This window comes from Cynocephalus volans, chromosome 2 (genome assembly GCF_027409185.1).
Source record: "Cynocephalus volans isolate mCynVol1 chromosome 2, mCynVol1.pri, whole genome shotgun sequence".
NCBI classification, from domain to species: domain Eukaryota; kingdom Metazoa; phylum Chordata; class Mammalia; order Dermoptera; family Cynocephalidae; genus Cynocephalus; species Cynocephalus volans.
The window spans coordinates 96,521,944-96,547,423 of NC_084461.1; the positions used below are offsets into that span (position 1 = coordinate 96,521,944).

Here is a 25,480-nt window from a genome sequence, read left to right on the forward strand (position 1 = left end):
ATGATCATTGCACACTGTATAAATGTACCCAAATATTGCAGTGTACCCCATAAATATACACAATTATCATGGGTCAATTTAAAAAAATAAATTAAAAAAAATAAAATAAAGAAATAGAGATTAGAATCGTGGTTACAAGAGACAGGGAAGGGCAGGGAGTCCAGGGCATGGGGAGACATTGGTTAACGGGCACAAAGTTATAAAGTATAGAATTTGATCATTTTGAAATATATATGTATATACACACACACACTTATGAAACCATAACCACAGTCAAGAGGAAGTACATACTGATTTCTCTCAACAGTTTCCTTGTGCGTACATATATTCCTTCCCTATTGCTCCTTGTGGCTTCCCAAAGCAGCTATAGATTAGTCTTCATTTTCTAGAATTGTGTGAAAGTGTGATCATACATTATATATTGCTTTATGTCTGAATTCTTTCAGCATAATTATCTCAAATTCATACATGTCATGTGCATTAATAGTTCTTTTTTATTGCTCAGTAGTAGTCCATTGAATAAATATACCACAAATTGTCCATTCACAATTTTATGAATATTGGTTTCCAGTTTTGGGCTGCTACCAATAAAGTTCCTATGGAGTAAGGCTTTACTGCAGCACATGCCAGCTTCTCCTGTGACTGTGGGGACCGATGGAGGTTGGCTGTGGGCCTTGTGCAAAGTAACACTGTCAAAGCTACTTGTGTTTGCTGCAAGATTAAGCATTTCCGCCCAGCTTTTGTGCTTCAACCAGCTGTATAATGAATCAGCATGAATCAGAAACAAGAAGTAATCAAAAAGAGTGTAAAGAATAGTCCTGTCCCAAGAAGAACTTTGCAGATGATTCAGCCTTCTGCCACTGGATCTCTTGTTGGGAGAGAAAATGAGTTTGCCAAAGGCTTATCCAAAAAGAAACATTGGAATGACCAGTTAACATCTAAGACTTCCAGCTCTGAAGTTTTTATTGTCCCACAATATAGTAAAAATAAAAACCTTGAAGGAGTTACTCAAGAAGCGCTTCATCTTATGATTAAAGAAACTCCATCCTCTTAATATTGGAAAGAAGTGGCAGGAAAATGGAGGAAGTCTTTTTATGAAGCACTTAAGGAAAATGAGAAACTTCATAAAGAAATTGAACAAAAGGACAATGAAATTACCCACCTGAAAAAGGAGAATAAAGAATTGGCTGAAGTAGTAGAACATGTACAATATATGGCAGAGGTAATAGGGAGACTAAGTGATGAACCTCTGGATAACTTGGAATCACTGTATAGTCAGGAATTTGATTGTGAAGAGAAGCTGGTGAGAGGATTCTGAAGTAGAAGACTCAGAAATTGGCTCATGTGCTGAAGAAATTGTATCTTCCTTTATGGATGCAAAACCATGTATATGAAATTCATTAATATTTGACTCTTCAGAAACACACTGCCAAAGTTTACCTCCACTGTAGGTCTTTGTAGCAGATTACATAACTACATAATGCAAACTCTGGTATCAAACTTTCTTGTTTGAATCCTGGGGCCCTATTGTGTTAAAATACAAATACTATGTATTTTTATTCCATTATGTTTTATGTAAATAGCATTTTCTCAGTTTTTAGACATGACTTGTGTATATGATTAAATAAACTTCAAACTCCTATTCAAAAAAAAAAGTTTCTATGAATGTTTGTTTACAAGCAGTTGTGTGCATATATGCTTTTATTTCTTCTGTGTAAATACCCAAGAGTGGAAGACCCGGGTCCTATGGTAGGTGTATGTTTAACATTTTAAGAAATTGTCAAATTATTTTCCAAATAATTGCACCATTTTACCACCAGCAGTGTATAAAAGTTCCAGTTGCTCCATGATCTCCTTAACACTTGATATGACTAAAATTGATGTGGTCAGGCTGTCAGAACTGTGGAAACACATATTTACAGTTTATGATCAAGTGGCAAAGACAGATCTCCTTTTTTACACCATATATAAAATATTAGGAAATAATTCTACCATTGTGCCAATCACTGTCCTACGATGTTCTATGATGGTTAAGAGAGGAGAGATATTGTAGTTGCAAGTCCCATCATGGCTGCAGAAAATGGGGGAGGAAAGTTCCCCAAAGAATGAAAAGGTTATTACCATAGAAACAGAGAGAGGGATTCTGGATAAACAAAACACTAGATGTTTCTGTATTGTTTCAAGTTTAAAGAGTGTGGAGACTGAAGGAAACCCTTGTAGCAATATCCAATAAATTTTACAAGTAATACACAAAGGTTGATTCAAAACAAAAGACCTACAATGTATATAGTGCCACCTAAGAAGGATGCTGTGCACTGACCAGGAAGTGCTCAATGGGAGGTGAGAAATGAATCCTGGATTAATTATCTGAGCCAAAGATAAAACCAATACGGTGACTTTTAGTATACCCTGAAAACTTAAGAGTGCCTGCTGTGAGTCCATACTTCATCACTTAACTGATAATTATTAATTATGATTAAAAGATTATGTCAGTGAGTCATGTATGTAGTATGAAAAAGCAAAAGTTCAAAAGTAGTCAATTATTTCCAAATTAAAGTAGCCCTAGTCTTAGCTTTCAGAAATGTTCTGTATCATCTCTGCATATTACATCTTTTCATTGAAGTCTAATGCTCCTTCAAGAAAGTCCTCAGTCAGCTAGTGTGGATATACTAGGTATATAGTTTCCTCAGTACAATCAATGATTCTGAGGATTTGGGTGGTATTCAAGTAGAAATGTGAACTGTTATTTTGAGGTACCAATCTGTCTTCAGCTTCTGTAAGCCTGGTCTTTCTGTGTATTTTTATCTTTAGTGAAGAGATGACACGTCTAATGTTCATATTAATGTTATTGTGTAATTATAGCTTGCTGATGGTTTGCAGAAGTAAAATTCATTGTGTGATGGAGTAGAGACTGGTGTGGGATATTGGTGCCTCTCAAGTGTTTCAGAATTTAAACCAATTAAATTGTTCCCATCTCTTATGAGGTTTGAGTAATTATCTCATAAAATTTATATCAGTTATTACTATCTAACAAACTATTTCACCAAGAGCTAATGTGAATGTTTGAGTTCTGAACTAAAGGTGAAGAAGATCATTTGATTTACAATGTTTCAAAAGTGTTGGATTAATATGGAAATGTTTATTCTTTAGCTCTACCTCACCCACTGATTTCTCTCTATCTCATTAAATTGCAGTGATAGACTTGCTTACAGTTGAACGGCTTGTTTGCAAGTGTAAGCATTGCTACAATGTTCTCTTAGACATACACATTCTGTATGACCAGGCTCAGAAGGCTTGGCTTTCGTTGCTCATTCTTTCATCCAAAATCCCAAGGTCAGGGTTCTATCACTTGACTGAAACAGTCTTCAATGTCAGTGGCTAGATGTCATGGTTATATTAAGACCACAGGGAATGAAAAGACAAAAGTATTTTATTTTACATACTCTAACTTGCTTGCTGATTCTCACAGAGTGGCTTCTTTGCTCTGAATTTCAGGCTTCACTGAATCAGAAGAGAAGGTGAAATCAGATACAGAAAACATTCTGCAAATGGGTTTCCTAAAAGAAAATCCTACAACTGCAATTAACAGGATGCTTCTAGGGATCTCAACAATCCCTTTGGACACTTATGCAAAAAAATGCTAGGTCTAAATAAATCTATTCCAGGAACACTAGTGAGCAAGGTTTTTATAAGGTAGATGTCTCAGGAGTTGAATTTTCTCAGTGAACACCATTGGCAGTTCATAGAAAATTTCTGTATAAAAGTTGAACGTTATTATTATTATTATCTTTTGTCTTTTTCGTGACCGGCACTCAGCCAGTGAGTGCACTGGCCATTCCTATATAGGATCCGAACCCGCGGCGGGAGCGTCGCTGCGCTCCCAGCACCGCACTCTCCCGAGTGCGCCACGGGCTCGGCCCAAAAAGTTGAACATTATAATGCTAGCTTTCTTCCACAGATTTTATTGAATGATTGAGGGCTCTTGTTACCTTTATCATGTGATGACTCAGCTAAGGCAGAAATGATACAAAGTGAGGTCCATCAGATTTTTGTCTCCATTTCATTTCTTACACGGATTCCCAATTGCCTCCTGCATCCTGGGAGCTGATGCTCATTCAATTAGTTTCTATTTTGACATTCCCTAAACAACTTTATCAGTACAAGTGATAGTCACTGTTTGTTGACCAGGCTGACATATTCTGCATCTTCTCCACTTCCACTTTTATTGTAGCTAGGAAGCTGTATCTTCTTCCTCAGCCTCCTCCATAGCTTGTGGAGGTCAAGTTACTCAGTTCTGATTAATGGAGATATGACCAGAAGTTTAATAGAGTTATCTGGAAAAGTTTTCTTTCCTTCTTCCACTTCCGCCTCCTTCTTACTGCTGTTTTAAGCACATGCATGATACTGAAGCTGAGGCAACCATCTTATTTTATGTTGAGCCCCTGAACCTACCAGTAGCCACCCACACGATGACTTCCTGTTGTATAAAACAAACAAAAACTCACTTAATTTTATGCTACTTTCAGTTGGGTTTGATGTTACTTGTATTTTTAAACTATGTCTAATAGATATAGCACACTATGAAGTAATATCTGTATAAAACTTCTCCATTATCTGAGGATAATTGGTGCTGAAAAAAGGCCACTTAAGGTGAAAACATATAAAGCCAGGACATCAACATCATAGTGAATAGAGATAAATGTTTAATTGGGATTTTATCTTGGAAAATGAAACTAAAATTGTCAAAAAATAATTTAATTAACACTTAACATTTAGGTTATAATTATAACTACAAGCAAGGAGACCCATTGCGATTTCTTAAAACAGCTTAATAGGGATGTAGTTGACATATCATAAAATGTATCCATTGTAAATGTACAGTTAGACAATTTTTAGTAAATTTACACAGTTGTACAACTATCACCAAAATCCTGTTTTAGAACATTTCCGTCAACCTAAAAGGTTTCCTCATGAATGTTTTCAGTCAACTCCACTCCTGCCCCCAGCCCCAGACAATCATTAATCAGCTTTCTGTCTCTGCAGATTGGCCTTTGCTAAAAATTTCATGTATGTGGAATAATGCAATATTCAGATTCTGCTTTTGTGTTCTTTTATTTAGCATAAATGTGTTTGTTTTGTTGTTTTCTTTTTTTGGCCGCTGGCTGGCACGTCATTTAGCATGTTTTTGAGATATGCCCATGTTGTTGCATATATTACTAAGCTGATCTTTTGCTGATGAATAATCCATTGTTTATATATACTACATTTTGTTTATCCATTCACCAGTTCATAGATATTTAGGTTGTTTCCATTTTTGAGTTATTATGAAAAATACCGTTATAAATATTGGTGAATGAATCTTTGTATGGACATATGTTTTTATCTCTCTTGGGTAAATACCTGGAGGTGAATTTGCTGGGTCACATGGTAAGTATATGTTTAGCAATTTTAAAAACTACTAAACAGTTTTCCTAAGTGGTTGTACCAATTTGCAAATCCACCAGCAATGCATACATCTTCAATTTCTCCACATGCTTCCCAACACTTGTGATTGTTTGTCTTTTTATATATGGCCATTTGAGTGAGTATGTACTGTTGTCTCATTATGGTTTTAATTTTGATTTCCCTAATGTTTAATAATGTTGAACATTTATTTCTGTGCTTGTTGTCCCTTTGTATATAAAATTTTCCCATTATAAAATTTATTTTTTAAATGTTTTTGAGATGTATGAGTCTTTTATACATTCGTACAAGATACACAACATTTATTAGATAAATAATTGGAAAATATTTTCCCCTGTTCTGTGGCTTATCTCTTCATTTTCTTTTTCTTTTTAATTTTAACTTCTCAATATACATTATAGTTTATTTTCATTGACCCATTACCGATTTCTCTTTCCTCCCTCCCTCTCTCCCACCCCCTTCCCCACATCATATCTGTTCACTTGTCTTAACAAGTTTAAGGAATTGTTGTAATTATTGTGTCTTCCCCCTCCCCGCCGCACCCTTTACATGTTTTTGTGTTTATTGATTTAGTTATTTTTAGCTCCCACAAATAAGTGAGAACATGTGGTATTTCTCTTTTCATACCTGACTTGTTTCACTTAATATAATTTTCTCTAAGTCCATCCATGTTGTTGCGAATGGTAGTATTTCATTCTTTTTTATAGCAAAGTAGAATTCCATTGTATAGATATACCACAGTTTCCTTATCCACTCATCTGATGATGGACATTTGGGCTGATTCAAACTCTTGGCTATTGTAAATAGTGCTGCAATAAACATTGGGGTACAGCTATCCCTTCAGCATGATGATTTCCATTCCTCTGGGTATGTTCCCAGCAGAGGAATAGCTGGATCATATGATAGATCCATCGGCAATTGTTTGAGGAACCTCCATACCATTTACCATAAAGGCTGCACCATTTTGCAGTCCCACCAACAGTATATGAGAGTTCCTTTTTCTCCGCAACTTTTCCAGCACTTATCAATTTCAGTCTTTCGGATATTAGCCATCCTGACTAGAGTGAGGTGGTATCTCAAAGTGGTTTTGATTTGCATTTCCCAGATGTGGAGTGATGTTGAGCATTTTTTTATGTGTCTGTTGGCCATTCATATATCTTCCTTTGAGAAATGCCTATTCAGCTACTTTGCCCATTTTTCAATTGGGTTACTTGTTTTTTGCCTGTAAGGTTGTTTGAGTTCCTTCCATGTACTGTATATTAATCCTTTGTCAGATGTATATTTTGCAAATATTTTCTCCCACTCTGTTGGTTGTTCTTTTGCTATGCAGAAGCTTTTTAGTTTGATATAATCCCATTTGTTTATTTTTCCTTTAGTTGCCTGTGCTTTTGGGGTCATATTCAGGAAGTCTGTACCCACTCCTACTTCCTGGAGTATTTCCCCTGTTTTCTTTAAGGGGTTTTATTGTTTCAGGATGTATATTTATTCTTTAATCCATTTTGAGTTGATTTTGGTATATGGTGAAAGGTACAGGTCTAATTTCATTCTCCTGTATATGGGTATTCAGTTTTCCCAGAACCATTTGCTGAGAGGCAGTCTCTTCCCCAGTGTGTAGACTTGGTGCCTTTGTCAAAGATCAGATGGCTGTAGGTGTGTGGGTTGATTTCTGGGTTCTCTATTCTATTCCTTTGACCCATGTGTCTGTTTTTATGCCAGTGCCATGCTGTTTTGGTACTTATATCTTTGTAATATAGTCTAAAGTCAGGTAGTGTTATGTCTCCAGCTTTATTTTTTTTTGCTCCGGATTGCTTTGGCTATGCATGGTCTTTGTTTTGTTTTTTAATTTAATTTTATTTTGTCAATATACAATGTGGTTGATTATTGTGTCCCATTACCAAAACCTCCCTTCCTCCTCCTTTTCCCCCCTCCCTCCCAACAATCTCATATCTGTTCGCTTGTCATATCAACTTCAAGGAATTATAATTGTTGTGTCTTCTTCCCTCCTGCCCCCATTTATTTGTGTATTTATTTATTTATTTTTAGCTCCCTCAAATAAGTGAGAACATGTGATATTTCTCTTTCTATGCCTGACTTGTTCCACTTAATATAATTCTCTCTAGGTCCTTCCATGTTGTTGCAAATGGCAGTATTTCATTCTTTTTTATAGCAGAGTAGTATTCCATTCTGTAGATATACTGTATTTTCCACATCTACTCATCTGATGATGGACATTTGGGCTGGTTCCAACTCTTAGCTATTGCAAATAGTGCTTATACATGGTCTTTTTTATTCCATATAAATGTCTGGATAGTTTTTTCCATTTCTGAGAAAAATGTCATTGAAATTTTGATGGGGATTGTATTGAATCTATAGATCACTTTGGGTAATATGGACATTTTCACATTATTAATTCTTCCAGTCCAAGGGCATGGGATATCTTTACATCTTCCTGTGTCCTCTTTAATTTCCCTCAACAGTGGTTTGTAGTTCTCTTCACAGAGATTTTTCACATCCCTGGTTAACTTTATTCCTAAGTATTTTATTTTTTGGGTGGCTATTGTAAATGGGCTAGCTTTCTTGATTTCTTTCTCTGTGTGTTCACTGTTGGAGTATACAAATGCTAGTGATTTTTGTGTGGTGATTTTGTATCCTGAAACTTTGTTGAAATCATTTGTCAACTCTAGGAGCTTTTTTGTAGGGGCTTTAGGCTGATCAATATATAGGATCATATCATCCACAAACAGGAACAGTTTGACTTCATCTTTTCCAAACGTGGATGCCCCTTATTTTCTTCTTTCCTGTGATTGTTCTGGCTAGTACTTCCAACACTGTGTTGAATAGGAGTGGTGAGAGCAGGCATCCTTGTCTAGTTCCAGTTCTTAAGGGAAAAGCTTTTAGCTTTTCCCCATTCAGGATGATATTGGCAGTGGGCTTATATATGGCTTTAATTGTGTTGAAATCCCTTCCATCCATACGTAACTTGTAGAGAGTCTTTATCATGAACGAATGTTGAATTTTGTCAATTGCTTTATCATTGTCTATAGAGATGATCATATGGCTTTTGTCTTTGCTTTTATTAATGTGGTTTATCACATTTACTGATTTGTATATGTTGAACCAATCTTGTATCCCTGGGATGAATCCCACTTGATCATGGTGGATAATTTTGTATATGTGTTGCTGCATTCTATTCACTAATATTTTATTGAGGATTTTGTATTTATATCCATCAAGGATATCGACCTGTAGTTTTCTATTTTTGATGTGTCTTTGTCTGGTTTTGGTATCAGGGTGATGTTTGCCTCACAGAATGAGTTTGGGATAATGGCCTGTGCTTCAATCTTTTCAAAGAGTTTGTAGAGAATTAGTATTAGTTCCTCTTTGAAGGTTTGGTAAAACACTGTAGTGAATCTATCCAGTCCTGGGCTTTTCTTTGTTGGGAGCCTTCTGATAACAGCTTCAATATCTTTTATTGTTATTGGTCTGTTCAGATTTTCTATATCTTTTTTGCTCAGTTTTGGTGGTTTGTATGTGCTTAGAAATTTATCCATTTCCTCCAGATTTTCAAATTTGTTGGCATATAATTCTTTATAGTGGTCTCTAATGATTCCTTGTATTTCTGAGGTATCAGTTGTAATATCACCTTTTTCATTTCTAATATTTGTTATTTGGGTCTTTTCTCTTTTTTTCTTAGTTGGCCTTGCTAAAGGTTTGTCAATTTTATTTATTTTCAAAAAAAAAAACCCAACTTTTTGTTTCACTGATCTTTTGTATCATTTTTGGGGATTCTATTTCATTAAGTTCTGCTCTGATCTTAATTATTTCTTTCTGTCTGCTAACTTTTGTCTAGGATTTTTCTTGTTTTTCTACTTCTTTAAGGTGAAGTGTTAGGTTGTTCACATGCCATCTTTCCATTCTTCTGAAGTAAGCATTTAATGTGACAAATTTCCCCCTTAATACTGCTTTTGCAGTATCCCACAAGTTTTGATATGATGTATCATTATTTTCATTAGTTTCAATAAATTTTTTGATTTCCTTTTAAAGTTCTCTTGGACCCATATGTCATTAGTAGAATGCTGTTTAATTTCCATGTATTTGTGTAGTTTCCAGAGTTTCATTTGTTATTGATGTCTAATTTTAATCCATTGTGATCTGAAAAAATACATGGAATAATTGCAATTTTTTTCAATTTGTTGAGACTTGATTTGTGACCTAACATGTGATCTATCCTGGAGAAAATACATGTGCTGATGAGAAGAATGAATATTCTGATGTTGCTGTATGGAATGTTCTGTAGATATCTGCCAACTCCAATTGGTCTTAAAGTGTTGTTTAGATCTTTTGTTTCTCTATTGATTCTTTGTCTAGATGATCTGTCCAATATTGATAGTGGGGTGTTCAGGTCCCCTGCTATTATGGTATTAGTGTCTATCTCATTCTTTAGGTCTAATAGTGTTTGCTTTATAAACCTGGTTGCACCAACTTTTGGTGTGTATATACTTATGATTATTATGTCTTCTTGATGGATAGATTCTTTTATCATTATATAGTGGCCTTCTTTATCTCTTTTTGTAGTTTTTGGTTTAAAGTCTATTTTATCTGATATAAAAATAGCTACTCCACCTCGTTTTTCATTTCTATTTCCATGGTATCTTTTTCCATCCTTTCACTCTTAGTCCATATGTCTCTTTACAGATGAGGTGAGTCTCTTGAAAGCATCATATTGTTGGGTCCATCTTTTTAATTCAGTTAGTCAGTCTGTGTCTTTTGAGTGGGGAATTTAATCCCTTTACATCTAGAGTTATTATTGAAAGGTGTTGATTTACTCCTAGCATTTTACTCATTTTTGTTTCAATGTCTTAAGTATCTTTTGTTCCTTTCTTTTTGATTTTCTGTTTGTCTTCTGTGTTTATTGGTTTCTTGGGGTGGTAGACAAACTATTTTTTTCTTTATTGCTAGCATTTTTGTTTTACTGGTGGGTTTTGTTCTTTGTTGTGTATTCATGGCAGTGATGGTTGTTTTTCAGGTATCAAACCCAGTACTTCCTTGCGAATTTCTTGTAAGGCTGTTCATGTAGTATTGAACTCCTGTAGTTTTTGTTTGTCTGGGAAATACACCATTTGTCCATCATTTTGGAAGGATTGCTTTGCTGGGTAAAGTATTCTTGGCTGGCAATTTTCGTCCTTTAGTATTTTGAATATATCATCCTATTCTTTTCTGGCTTTTAGGGTTTCTGATAAAAAGTCTGATGTTAGTCTGATTGGGGCTCCCTTATAGGTAACTTGCCACTTCTCTCTTGTGGCTTTTAAGATTCTCTGTTTGTCTTTGAGTTTTACCAGTTTGACTAAAACATGTCTAAGAGAGGACCTTTTTGGGTTGAATATGTTTGGGGATCTTTGGGCCTCCTGAATCTGAAGATCTGTAACTTTCTGTATACCTGGGAATTTTTCTGAATATGTTTTCAATGCCATTTCCTTTTTCCTCCCTTTCTGGAATACCCATGATTTGGATATTTGAGCGCTTATGTTATCTGTTAACTCTCTTTGATTTTCTTCTGTTTTTTAAATTCTTTTTTGTTTTTTCTGTTCTGCCTGTGTTAATTCAAACAGCCCATCTTCATGGTCAGAAATTCTCTCTTCTGCTTATTCTAGCCTGCTGGTTAGACTCTCTGTTGTGTTTTTTGTTTTGTTGAATGAATCCTTCAGCTCTGCAAGCTCTGCTACATTCTTTTTCAGGGCATTGATTTCTTTGTATATTTCTTCTTGCAGATCCTGCATACTTTTTCTCATTTCATTGTGTTGTCTAACTGATTTTTCTTGCATCTCATTTAGTTTCATTAGAATTGTTGCTCAAAATTACTTGTCAGTCATTTCAAGGATTTCTTGCTCTATAGGATATGGAGCTTGAGAGTTATTATTTTCCTTTGCTGGTGATGTACTTTCTTGATTTTTCATATTTCTGGCATCTTTCTTTTGGTGTTTAGTCATTGTGGTACGGGGTATCATGGTCCACTCATTCTGCCCTGATGTCTGGCCTGGATCCTGAAGGAATTGTCAATTCTGGGCAGCAAGAACTAGCCTGGCTGGAGGTCCTGTGATTGACTTTTCCAGTGCAGCTGACTCAGGGCTTGTGGGCCTGGCAGCTCTCTGGTCTCTCTAAACAGCCAGCACTGACCTGGGCTGGGGGTCCCAAGGTGCTTGGGTCCTGTCTGCTTTGGCACAGATCTTGGGCCTCCCGCATTTGTTGTTGCATTTTAATAATTGCAAGTTGGTTGATTTGTGGGAGAGAGTGATGCTAAGAACTGTCTAGTCTTCCACCTTGACCAGACACCTTATCTCTTCATTTTCTTAATGGTGTTTTTTGCAGAGCCTATGCTTTAAAAAAAAAGGGGGGATAATGTCAAATTTATTTATGTTTTCTTTTATAGATTGTGCTTTTGGTGTCATAACTAAGAAATATTTGTCTAACTTAAGTTAAGAAATATCTTCTCCAATATTTTATTCTACAAGATTTATAGTTTTAGCTCTTTCACTTAGGTCTATAATCCATTTTGAGTTTATTTTCATGTGTCATGTGAAGTAAGTATTATTAAGGGTTTAAGTTGTTATTATTATTATTTAAATTTGGATATCAAATTATCCCAGCAGTTGTTGAAAAGACAATTCTTTTCACATGGAATTTCCTTGTCATCTTTGCCAAAAATAAATTATCCCCAAGTATAAGGATTTATTTCTGGACTCTTGATTCTGCTTCTTTGATGTATGTCTGTTCTTATGTCAACACTACCTGAAATCAGGCCATGTGTGCTCCAATTTTGTTATTTTTCAAAGTTGTTTTGGCTATTCTAGATCTTTTGCATTGCCGTATGAATTTTAGGACCAGTTTGTCAATTTGTAGAAGAAAACCTGAGGGAATTTTAATAGGGATAGAATTGAGGTACAGAAAAATTGAGGGGGAGAATGGTCATCTCAAAAATCTTCCAATTCTCTAATATATGTCTCTAATTTTATTTCTTTTTAAATTTCTCTCTGCAATCTTTTGTAATTTTCAATGTATAGTTTTGCCCTTTTTTGTTGAAAATTTTCCTAAGCACTTTATTCCTTTTGATGTTATTTTAAACGTAATGTTTTGAACTTTTGGATTTTTCTTTCAGATTATATTCCTAGAAATGTAATATACATTGATATTGTACCTTGCTACTTTCTTAAATTTGGTTATGGACTATAGTATGTTTTGTGTGTGTGTGTGTGTGTGTGTGTGTGTGTGTGTGTGTGTGTGTGTGTGTGCGTGTGTGTGGTGTGCACGTGTGAATTCTTTAGCACATTTTACAGACAGGATTATGTTGTTTGCAAATAAAGACAGTCTTACTTCTTCCTTTTCAAAATATGTGCTTACAATGCCTTACATGATCTGACCTCTGAAAATCTCCCCAGCGTCTCCTCTGTCCACTTTATCTATCATTTGTTACTCTCTAGCCACACTGACCTTTCTTTCTGTAAAGCATATCTATCCTCATTTCTTTCTTAGGGCATTTGCACATCTTATTCTTTTTCTCCCACAGCATTCTTCACCCAGATATTTCATGGCTACCTCCTTTGATCATTTTCACCATTTATATCTCAAGTCAAAAATTACCCCTGGCCACCCTAAGATTGTTCCACCATGAAAACCACTCCGCATCATTCTGTAAACTATTTTATTTAGAGAATTTATAATCTCCAATAATCTTATTTATCTTTTTATGCATTTATTTGCTGCCACATTTATTTGTTTTACATAGAAAATAATGTGTAAAATGTTAATAACCCTCAACAGGAATGTCATTTCCTTAAAGACAGTGACCTTGTCCGTCATTTCCACTGCTCAATCCCAGCACTTGGATGGAGGCTACTCACAGTCGGTGTCCTTTTTTTCTCTTTGTATGTGTGATTGACAGAAGAAAGAAAAGAGAGAAACCATGCAAACAAAAACTGTTCAAGAGTGTGACTTGGATAATTTTGTGTAGTCATTCCTGTTAAAGGGGCTGGAAATTATTATAGGGATTAACTGTTCTGAAGGGAGAAAAGGGCTTTAAATAAAGTCAACCTGACACATTTTGACTATGTGTTGGGGCTTTGAAATATGACAGGATATAATATCTTAGTGTTCTCATGCATGGTCATGGGGATTGTCACACCTTGGAGTTTCAGGGGAGGAATATTCAGGTGCATCTGTGCAGATTATCTCTGTGAATTAGTTTGGGAACTAAGAGTACAAGCTCTAGATCTGGAAGTTTCTGTAAAGCACAGAACAGTTCATGACACATGGACCTACGGCTTGATCTTTTTTCTTCTGACCTGTGCCCATCAACTCCTGCCTGCTCAGTCTGAAGCTCAAGTAAAGTATCACCATCCTGGGACAGGAGGCTGTAGGCTGACAGCACTGACACAGAGCCATGGGGACTACTCTAGCACACTGTAGCATCTGCTGTTGGGCCCACCAGATTATTTACTAGTTTCCTCGGTGTCATTGTCTTGACAAGTTACTCTGGGAATTCAGTGCATTTTTCCCTTTCAGCTAGATGCTGCCAGAATATTTGACTCTCTGGATGTGTCAGGCAGGCTCTGTAATTAAATGGCTCAGCATTTCTGTTTGTCAGGGTGATATAAAATAAGGGGAAAAAAATGTTTGCTTTGTGAAGCCCTGCCATAAAACCTTCAGGAAGGATTATACATCATCAGACCTTTGGCTCCCAAAGGAAAGTGCTCTCTGAAAGACAAAACATCTTTAGTGTCAATTTTCAACCAGGAGAAAATTGAATGAAATGAAGTTTGACATATGGAATGGTTTTCATAAGTTGTTTCAAACATGAGTCACAAGAAAGGTCACTTTGAGGGTATGGCGGAAGATTAGAGATGCTTCTAATAATTTGAATAGAGCCTAGAAGCTGACTTACCTTTGTATGCTCATATGCCATGCCGTGGACCACGTTTGGCTATGGAAGAACTAGACCCATTCATCACTTGCGATTGCAGTTTGAGCTTGTGTCTTTTGGTTGCTTCTATAGAAAGGGAGGCTGAAACTGGCTTGGAAAACATTTAGGAAGACTGTATTTACTTTCTAAGTAAGTAAATTTACTTACCTAAGTCTATCACTTGAAAATAGCCCTTTCACCAAATACTTCCATCCCTGAATAATTTTTTAAATAATTCTCCTACACCAGCAACTTTCCTATATACAGTTAATAGCATAGAATAAAATATGACCACCACAATTGCATCATTAAGTCATATTACAAATTCAGTCTGTAAAATTAATGCTGATATGCTCTGATGAAACATAGTTACTGCACAAAACCAAAGATTGTAAGGAAAGTGCATTTCTCAGAAACTATGATCATGTATCCATTTTAGGGTGTTAAAAAATTAATATGATTAAGATGGCAATCTCACAAGTGTCCATACTTGGCTGTAGCCTCAGTTCTAGATACAGTATACAACATAGAATGGTTATTTCAGATTGATTTTTTTTTAAAGTTAGGATTTTCCAAGTCTTGTACCATGCATTTTTTTGCACAGTTATAAATCAAACTAATACATGCTTTTTCTCATTACCTTCTCCCCCATTCCTAACCCCCAGTTTCCCCAAATGCACAATAATATGTAGATTTGTTTCTGTTCTCTTGAAGTTCATGGAAAGTTCAATTAAAAGAAATGATGAAGCCAGCGTGGTGGCTCTCAATCCTGACCAACAACCTCAGCAAAAGTAAGAAATGAGCAAATGAATCTTTCCTTGGAGAGGTGTGGCTAGTAGCTGGAGAAGCAAAATTTCTTTCAATACATTGGACATAAGAAAATCAAAAAGAACTTTTCATTTAATATTTATGAACATATTTCACAATCCCCTCCACTAATGTCCGAGCCATTATAGTAGGTGCAAAAGAAAGAACCTTTCTTTTGGGACCGATAGAGGTTTACAGAGGATAATTGTTCCTCCAGGTGAGAGCAACCCCCCATCACAGGTAGCAGCAAACACACGCAAAGACACAGGAGTGGACCAGCTTCTTATCAGAGCTCCCTGCCCACTATTTCCTGGGGCTGCGCTTTTCCCGTAGTATCTAGAGCGACTCTGTGTGACAACCTCCGTGGTTGTGTTTCAGCCTCCCCCCGACACAGCCCAAACGCTAATCCTCAGTAGATTTAAAGCAGCAGGCTCTTTAGTATTAGTCATGCTGATCAATCTTAACTGAGAAAAAAGAAAGCACTCATTCTGCACAGTGTGGCACAAGGCACATCCACTAAGGGAGCTGCTAACAGGGAAGCCAGAGCCTTCCCTACATGCCTCTCTCCTGAGAAGCCTGTCTTCATCGGGTGGAGTCCACATTCTGAGGGGAATACACACAGAGTGGAGAGGAAAAGGGGTCATTGGCCTGCTGGCCAGAGCAATCAGGCCATCCCGGGTTGTCAACGTGGAGAAGGATGTCACAGCCATGTTGCACTCCTGTCACATCCCATAAGAGAAATCAAATTGTTGCACAGCAGCTTTACTGTGACTTACTAGCAATATGTGCCATTTGCTAAACCAGGATACTAAGCATTTTCTTTATACGACCCCATTTCCTCCTCATTAGTGGCTCTTAGCCCTGTCCTTCCTCCAACATTAAACCCGATGACTTTCCCTCACCATGCTCTGGCCAAGTTGATCTTTCCTGAACATGTTTCTTTCCCTATTTTTCTACTTCTTCTTGCTTTTTCCATCACGGCCTTGGCAGTTGCAGTTTTCTTAGCTTAGAAAGTTTTCTGAATATCTTTGCATTGTTGGTTTCTTATTTTCCCGTCCTTTGCTAAAAAATATTATCTTTTCAGAGATGCCTTTCTGGACCACCTGGTCTAAAATCATCCATCATCTCACCATCACTCATAACCACATATTCCTGTTGTTTTCCCTTATAGCACTATTCACTGTCTTGTTTATTTATTTACTTGTTGTCTGTCTTCCTCCCCAGTGTGTAAGCTCTATAAGGGGAGAGAGTTTATCTGTCTTCAACAGCACTACATACTAGTGACAGAAATGTGTCCTGCACATAGTAGTTTTTCATCCGACATTTGTGGCAAAACAAATCTGCAAGTAGATATAATTATTATCACTCAATAATTAGTAAATTGCATTTTAGAGAAGTCAACTAACTTGCCTTTAACCACTAAATAGCAGTGAAGGGTTTGAACCTAGGTTTTCCTAGACTAGTTCTAGGAGTGTAGGCAGATTGAAGAATTTTCTCTCCGAATTAACGTCACCATTTCTCCAGGGGAATTAATTCATTCATATAGTTTCTATGCTGGAAAAACTGGATCAGCAGCTAATTATTCATCTAGATAACTTGTTTCAGAATTCTCAGAGCTCTGTCTGAATAGCTTTCTTCCTCCTATGACTTGGCATTTAAAAAAATAAATAAGCAAATTAATTTTACAAAAAGAAACAGAAAATGCTCTCCCCTCTTGACTTTTGCTTTGGGGATTTATGAAATCTAAACTATTTCTATTCTTGTTGTTTTAATAACAACTTTATCTGGAGACAACTCATATACCATAACATTTGCTACTTTAAAATGTGCAATTCAGTTTTTAGTCTATTCACAGAGTTGTGCATCCATAATCACTACCTAACATTTCATCACCCCAAAAGGAAACTCTGAACCCATTAGCAGTTTCTGCCTATTTGCCTTTCTCCCTAGCCCCTGGAACCCATTAATCTACTTTCTGACTCAATTATGGACATTTAGTATAAATGGAATTATATGTTATGGGACTTTTGCTTTTGTATCTAGTTTCTTTCATATAACATGCTTTCAAGCTTTATTTATATTGTAGCATGTGTCAGTATCTCATTCCTTTTATATAACCAAATAATATTCCATATACCACATTTTGTTTAGCCATTCATCAGTTGATGAGCATTTGGATTGTTTCCACTTTTTGGGTCTTATAACTAATGCTGCTATGAACACTTGTATGCAAGTTTTTGCATAAACTTAAGTTTACAATTCTTTTGGGTATATACCTAGAAGTAAAATTGCTAGGTCATATGGTTTCTCATGTTTAATCTTTTAAGGAAATGTCAAATCATTTTCTAAAGCAGCTACACTGTTACATTCCCATTAACAATGTATGGCAATTCCAATTTCTCCACATCCTTACCAGCTTTGGCTGTTGTCCATCTTTTTGGTCACAGACATCCTAGTGGCTATAATTACTTGCATTTCCCTAATGACTGATAATGCTGAGCATCTTTTCATGTGCTTATTAACCATTTGTATATCTTCTTTGGAGAAATAGCTATTCAAATGCTTCGTACATTTTTAAATTGGGCTGTCTTTTTTTTTTTTTTAAGTTTTAAGACTTTTTATATACTCTAAATACAAGTTCCTTATCAGGTATATGATTTGCAAATATTTTCTCCCATTGTGTGTGTTGTCATTTTTTATTTTTTAAATAGACTTTTTTTTTGAGTAGTTTTAGGTTCATAGCAAAATTGAGCAGACGATACGAGGAATTCCCATTTACTCTGTCCCACACATGCACAGCCTCTCCCATTATCAATACCCCCACCACAGTGGTACGTTTTTTACAATCGATGAACCTACACTGAGATAAAATAATCACCCAAAGTCCATAGTTTACATTAGGGTTCACTCTTAATTTGTACATTCTATGGGTTTGAACAAATGTGCAATGACATGTACCCACCATTGCAGTATCATATAATTTCACTGTCCTAGGAATCCTCTGTGCTCTGCATTTTCTTCCTCCCTCCCTGCTGACCCCTCACAGCACTGATCTTTTTACTGCCTCCATAGTCTTGCCTTTTACAGAATGCAATGTAATTAGAATCATAAAATATGTACCTTTTTCATATTGACTTCTTTCACTTAGGAATATGCGGTTTTCTTCATGTCTTTTCATGGCTTAATAGCTCATTTCTTTTTAGTGTTCATGATATTTTGTTGTCTGGATGTACTGTAGTTTATCCATTCATGTACTGAAGGATGTCTTGATTGTTTCCAAGTTTTGGCAATTATGAATAAAGCTGCTATAAATGTCCATGTGCAGATTTTTGTGTGGACATAAGTTTTTTAATCCTTTGGGTAACACCAAGGAGTGCGATTCCTGGATCATATGGTGAGAGTATGTTTAGTTCTGTAGGAAACTGCCAAACTGTCTTCCCAAGAGGCTGTACCATTTTGCATTCCTACCAGCAATGAATGAAAGTTCCTGGTGATCCAGATCCTCACCTTGGCATCAGTGTTGGGCATTTGGCCATTCTAATGGGTGCATAGTGATAACTCATTGTTGTTTTAATAGCATTTCCCTGGGGACATATGATGTGGAGCATGTTTTCACATGCTTTTTTGCCATGTGTGTATGTTTGGTGAGGTATCTGTTAAGGTCATTAGCCCTGTTTTTAATCCGGTTGTTCTCTTATTGTTGAGTTTTAAGAGGTTTTTTTTTTATATTTTGGATAGCACTCCTTTTTCAAATATGTCTTTTGCAAATGTTTTCTCCCAGTGTGCAGTTTTTCTTTTCCTTCTCTTGGCTGTATCTTTCATAGAGCAGAAGTTTTAAATTTTAATAAAATTCAGCCTATCAATTATTTCTTACACAGATTATGACTTTTGTGTTATAGCTAAAAAGTCATTGCCAAAACCTAGGTTTCACATTTTACATTTAGGTCCATGATTCATTTTCAGTTAAATTTTTGTGAAGGTCTGTGTCTAGATTCTTTTTCTTTCTTTCTTTTTTTTTTTCTTGTTTGCATGCAAATGTCTGGTTGTTATAGCAAATTTGTTGAAAATACTTTTTTCCATTATATTGCCTTTGCTTCTTTGTCAAAGGTCAGTTGACTGTATTTATGTGGGTCTATTTCTGAGCTCTCCATTTTATTCCATTGATCAATTTATCTTTTTTTTTTTTTTAACCAATACCACACTGTCATAATTAATGTAGCTTTATGATAAGTCTGGAAGTCTGGTAGTGTTAGTCCTCCAACTCTGATCTCCTCCTTCAATACTGTGGTTTCTCTCTAAAAACTTCAGAATCAGTTTGTGGATAACCACAAAATAACTTGCCAAGACTTTGATTGGGTTGCATTAAACCTACAGATCAAGTTGGGAAAAACTGACATCTTGACAGTATTGAATCTTTCTATCCCATGAACATGAAATATCTCTCCATTTACTTAGTTCTTTGTTTTCTTTCAACAGAGTTTTGTGGGTTTCCTTGTATAGAGCTTATATATATTTTATTAAATTTATAGTCAAGCATTTCATTTTGGGAAATGCTAAAGTAAATGATAATGTGCTTTAATTTCAAAATCCTCTCATTCATTACTGGTATGTGGGAATGTGATTGACTTTTGCATTTTACCCTTGTGTCCTGCAACCTTGCTATAATTGCTTATTAGTTCCTGGAGTTTTTTGTTTGTTTTTGTTGTTGAGTTTGTTTTTTATTTAATTCAGACTTTTATTTCTTTTGATGATCATGTCATCTGGGTTGTATTTTCACTTTCTTAATTGTGTCTTTTGAAGCACAAAGTTTTTCTGTTGTTTTTAATTTTTTAAATTGATTATGTATATTCATGGGGTACAAAGCTGACTATCACCACCTGTGCCCAAGATGTGATGATCAGATCAATACTATCAGCATGTCCATTACCACAATTAAAATTATTTTCAGTGTCCCCCCAAACGTCCCTTTGACTTCCCTCCCCCAGGTAACCCTAGGTATGCTCTCTCCCTCTCAAGTCCAATGCACCACGGTGGTCTTTCTTTCCTTCCCTCTCCCTCCCTTAGCTCCTACTTATGAGTGAGAAAATGTGGTATTTTTTCCTCTGTGCCTGGCTTATGTCACTTACAATTTTCTCCAGGCTCATCCAGGTTGCTATGAATGGCAGAATTTTATTCTTTTCTAATGCTGAGTAGTATTCAGTAGTGTATATATGCCACAGTTTTCTTATCCAGTCATCTGCTGATGGACATTTAGGCTGGTTCCAACTCTTGGCTATTGTAAACAGGCTGTAATGAACATGAGAGTGCAGGTATCCCTTCAACATGATGATTTACATTCCTTTGGGTATATACCTAGAAGTGGGATTGCTGGATCTTATGGTAAATCTATCTGTAGTTGTTTGAGAAAACTCCACACTGTTTTCCATAGTGGCTGTACTAATTTACAGTCCTACAGGGGGTGTAGGAGAGTTTCTCTCTCCCCACATCCTCACTAGCATTTGTTATTCTCAGCATTTCTGACTAAAGCCAATCTAACTGGGGTGAGATGATATGTCAATGTGGTTTTAATTTGCATTTCCCTGGTGATTAGTGATGTAGGACATTTTTTTAGGTACCTGTTGGCCATTTGTATGTCTTCCTTTGAAATATGTCTATTCAGCTCCTTAGCCCATTTTTTAACTGGGTTATTTGTGGTTTTTTTTTTGTTTGTTTTACTGTATAGTTGTCTGAGTTCCTTTTATATTCTGGATATTAATCTCTTGTCAGGTGTATAGTTTGTAAATATTTTCTCCCATTCTGCAGGTTGTCTTTCTGCTCTGTTGATTGTTTCCTTTGCTCTTCAGAAGCTTTTTGTTTGATATAATTCCATTTGTTTATTTTTTCTTTTGTTGCTTGTGCTTTTGGGCTCTTATTCATAAAGGCTTTGCCCAATCCTACTTCCTGAAGTGTATCACCTATGTTTTTCATTGCTAGCTTTATAGTTTCAGATCTTATAGCTAAGTCTTTAATCCATTTTGAGTTGATTTTGGTATATCACAAGAGGTGCCGGTCTAGTTTTCAGTCTTCTGATGTCCAGTTTTCCCAGCACCATTTATGGAGAAACAGTCTTTTCCCAAGTGTATGTTCTTGTTGTCTTTGTCAGAGATTAGTTGGCTATAAGTCTGTGGGTTGATTTCTGCATTCTCTATTTTCTTCAAGTTTCTATTTTCATGCCAGTGCCATGCTGTTTTGGTTACTATAGCTTGGTAGTCTAATTTGAAATGAGGGAGTGTTATGCCTCCAGCTTTAATTTTTTTTTTTTTTTTTTTTGCTCAGGATTGTTTGGCTATTTGAAGTCTTTAGTTGCTCCATGTAAATGTTTGGATTGTTTTTTTCTATTTCTGTGAAGAATGTCATTGGCATTCTGATGGGGATTGTATTGAATCTGTAGATCACTTAGGCAGTATGGGCATTTTCACAATGTTAATTCTTCCAATCCAAGAGCATGGAATGTCTTTCCATCTTTTTGTGTCTTCTTTAATTTCTTTCATTAGTGATTTGTAGTTCTAATTGTAGATATCTTTCACCTCCTTGGGTAAATAGATTCTCTGGTATTTTATTTTTTTTGGTGACTATTATAAATGGGCATACTTTCTTGATTTCTCTTTCTCTTATTTCATTATTGGAGAATATAAATGCAACTGATTTTGGGGTATATTGATTTTACATTCTGTAACATTACCGAAATGATTAATCAGCTCTAAAAGTTTTTTGGTAGAGTCTATAAGTTTTTCTATATATATGATCATATCATCTGAAAACAGGGACAGTTTGACTTCATCTTTTCCTATCTGGATGCCCTTTACTTCTTTCTCTTGCCTGACTGTTGTGGCCAGTATTTCCAGTACTATGTTAAATACGAGTGGTGAGATTGGGCATCCTTGTGTTGTTCCTGTACTTAAGGGAAAAGTCTTCAGTTTTTCCCCATTCAGGATGATATTGGCTGTGGGATTGTCATAAATGGCTTTTATTGTGTTGAGATACTTTCCTTCTATACCTAATTTGCTGAGAGCCTTTATCATGAAGGGATGTTGAATTTTATCAAATGTTTTTTCTGCATCTATTAAGATAATATGTTGTTTTTGCACTTGTTTTTGTTGATGTGGTGTGTCACATTTATTGATTTCCATGTATTGAACCATCCTTGCATCCCTGGGATGAATCTCACTTGGTCATGGCACATAATTTTTTTGATGTGTTGCTGTATTCTGATTGCTAATATTTTGCTGAGGATTTTTGCATCTATATTCATCAGATATATCAGCCGGTAGTTTTTTTTTTCTGATATATCTTTCTCTGGTTTTGGTATCAAGGTGATGCTGGTCTCATAGAATGAGTTTGGGAGAGTAACTACTGTTTCAATATTTTGGAATAGCTTGAGGAGAACTGGTACTAATTCCTCTTTAAATATTTGGTAGAATTCAGCATTAAAGCCATGCATTCCTGGGCTTTTCTTTATTAGGAAACTGCTGATTACTATTTCAATCTCACTGCTTGTTATTGGTCTGTTCAGGTTTTCTATGTCTTCTTAATTCAGTCTTGGTAGTTTGTATGTGTCCATGAATTTATCCATTTCCTCTAGGTTTTCAAATTTGTTAGCGTATAGTTGTTTGTAATAGTCTCTCATGATTTTTTGTGTTTCTGTGGTATCCTTTGTAATGTCTCCTTTTACTATTCTGATTTTTGTAATTTGGGTCTTCTCTTTTCTTTCTTTCTCTTTCTTTTCTTTTCTTTCTTTCTTTCTTTCTTTCTTTCTTTCTTTCTTTCTTTCTTTCTTTCTTTCTTTCTTTCTTTCTTTCTTTCTTTCTTTCTTTCTTTCTTTCTTTCTTTCTTTCTTTCTTTCTTTTTGTTAACCTAGCTAATCTAATAGTTTTTCTATTTTGCTTGTCTTCTCAAAAAAAAAACCAACAAATTTTTGTTTCTTTGATATTTGTATATTTTTGGGGTCTCTATTTCATTTAGGTCTGCTTTGATCTTTATTATTTCTTTCTGTCTATTAACTTTAGGATTGGACTATTCTTCTTATTCTAGTTCTTTGAGGTGTAGCATTAGGTGCTTACTTACAATCTTTCCATCTTTTTTATGTAAGCATTTATTGCTATAAACTTCCCTCTTAATACTGCTTTTGCAGTATTCCACAGCTTTTGATATGACATGTCTTTATTTTTGTTAGTTTCTAGACACTTTTTGATTTCCTGTTTAATTTCTTCTTGGAACCATAGACCATTCAGGAGCCTGTTGTTTAATTTCCATGTATTTGTATAGAGTCCTGAGTTTGCTTGTTATCAATTTCTAGTTTTAATCCATTGTGGTCTCAAAAGATACTTGAGATGATTTATATTTTTTAAAGCTATTGATGCTTGATTCATGACCTTGCATGTGGTCTATCCTGGAGAAATTTCCATGTGCTAATGAGAAGAATGTATATTCTGTACTTGGATGAAATGTTCTGTAGATATCTGCTAGGGTTCAATTGGTCTACAGTGTAGTTTAAATCCTGTGTTTCTATATTGCTTTGTTGCCTGGATGATCTGCCTAGTGATGTCAGAGAAATGGTCAAGTCCCTCACTATTATCATATTGGGATCTAACTTTTTCTTTAGGTCAAATAGTGTATGCTTTATATACCTGGATGTTCCAGTGTTGGTTGCATATATATTTATGATTGATATGTCTTTTTGCTAGATAGATCCCTTTATCATTATAAAGTGGCCTTCTTTGTCTCTTTCTTATAGTTTTTGGTTTAATGTCTATTTTATCCAATGTAAGAATAGTTACTCCTGCTCATTTTTTTGTTTCCATTTGTTGGTATATCTTTTTCCTTTCCTTCAATATTAGTGTGTATACATCTTTACAGGTGAGGTGAGTCTCTTGAAGAAAGCCTATAGATGGGTCTAGCTTTTTGATCCTATCCATCAGTCTGTGTCTTTTGAGTGTGGAATTTAATTCATTTACATTTAGGATGATTATTGATTGGTATTGTCTTATTCCTGGCATTTTATCACTTTTTGTTTAGATGTTTTAAAGATCTTTTGTTCCTTTCTTTCTCTTTTATTACTTGTCTTCAATGTTTGTTGTTTTTCTTTTCAGGTGCCGAAATTTGGTTTCTTTTTTCTTTCTCATTTGCATTTGTGTTTTACCAGTTTTGTTTTGTTCTTTCTTATGTATTCATTGTAGTAATTATTGTTTTTTGGATTCCAGATGCAGGACTCCCTTGAGGATTCCTTGTGGGTCTGATCATGTGGTGTTGAACTCACACAGTTTTTGTTTGTCTGGAAAATAAACTATTTCTCATTGATTTCTGAAGGATAGCCTTGCTGGGTATAGTATTCTTGGCTGGCAGTTTTTTTCTTTTAATATTTTGCATATGTCATCTCATTTTCTTCTTGCCTGTAGAGTTTCAGTTGAGAAGTCTGCTGTTAGCCTGACAGGGACTCCCTTATAAGTGACATGATGCTTTTCTCTTGCTGCTTTTAGGATTCTCTTCTTGACTTTGAGCTTTGCCAGTTTGACTATAATGTTCCTCAGATAGGAGTTTTTGAATTAAATTTGTCTGAGGATCTTTGAGCTTCCTGAATCTGAAGGTCTGTGTCTCTCCCCATACATGGGAACTTTTCCATTATTATTTCAATGAATAGATTTTCAATGCCTTTTCTTTTCTTCTCCCTTTCTTGAATATGCATGATTTGGATGCTCGTATGCTAACGGTTGTTTGCTAGCTCTCTTTTACATTCTTCATTTTTTTAAATTATTTTTTTTCCTTTTTTTTTTTTTTTGTCTGCCTGGGCTATTTGATCTAGACCAGTTTGAAGTTAAGAAATTCTTCCTTCTTCTTGCTCTAATCTGCTGCTTAAGCTCTTGTTTGTGTTTTTTGTTTAACTGAAAGTGTACTTCAGTTCCACGAGTTCTGCTACATTCTTTTTAAGGTATTAATCTCTTTATAAATTTCCTCCTTTATATCCTGGATATTTTTTCTCATTTCATTGTGTTGTCTAACTGAATCCTCCCTTATCTCACTGAGTTTTCTTAAGATAGTTACTCAGAATCCCTTTCAGTCATTTCAAGAGTTTCCTGTTCTTTAGGATCTGGTACTTGAAAGTTACTAAATTCCTTTGGTGATGTTGTGTTTTCTGGGTTTTTTTTTTTTTTTTTCATATTTTTAGTATTTCTACATTGATTTCTGGTCATCTTGTAGATCAGTTACTTCTTCTATTACTCT

At 35.5% G+C, this 25,480-nt stretch overlaps 1 pseudogene; it reads left to right on the top strand.

Annotated features, from left to right (window-relative positions):
- Positions 1–772: 772 nt before the first annotated feature.
- On the top strand, positions 773–1,394 carry LOC134366829 (geminin-like; annotated as a pseudogene).
- The last annotated feature ends 24,086 nt before the right edge of the window (positions 1,395–25,480 follow it).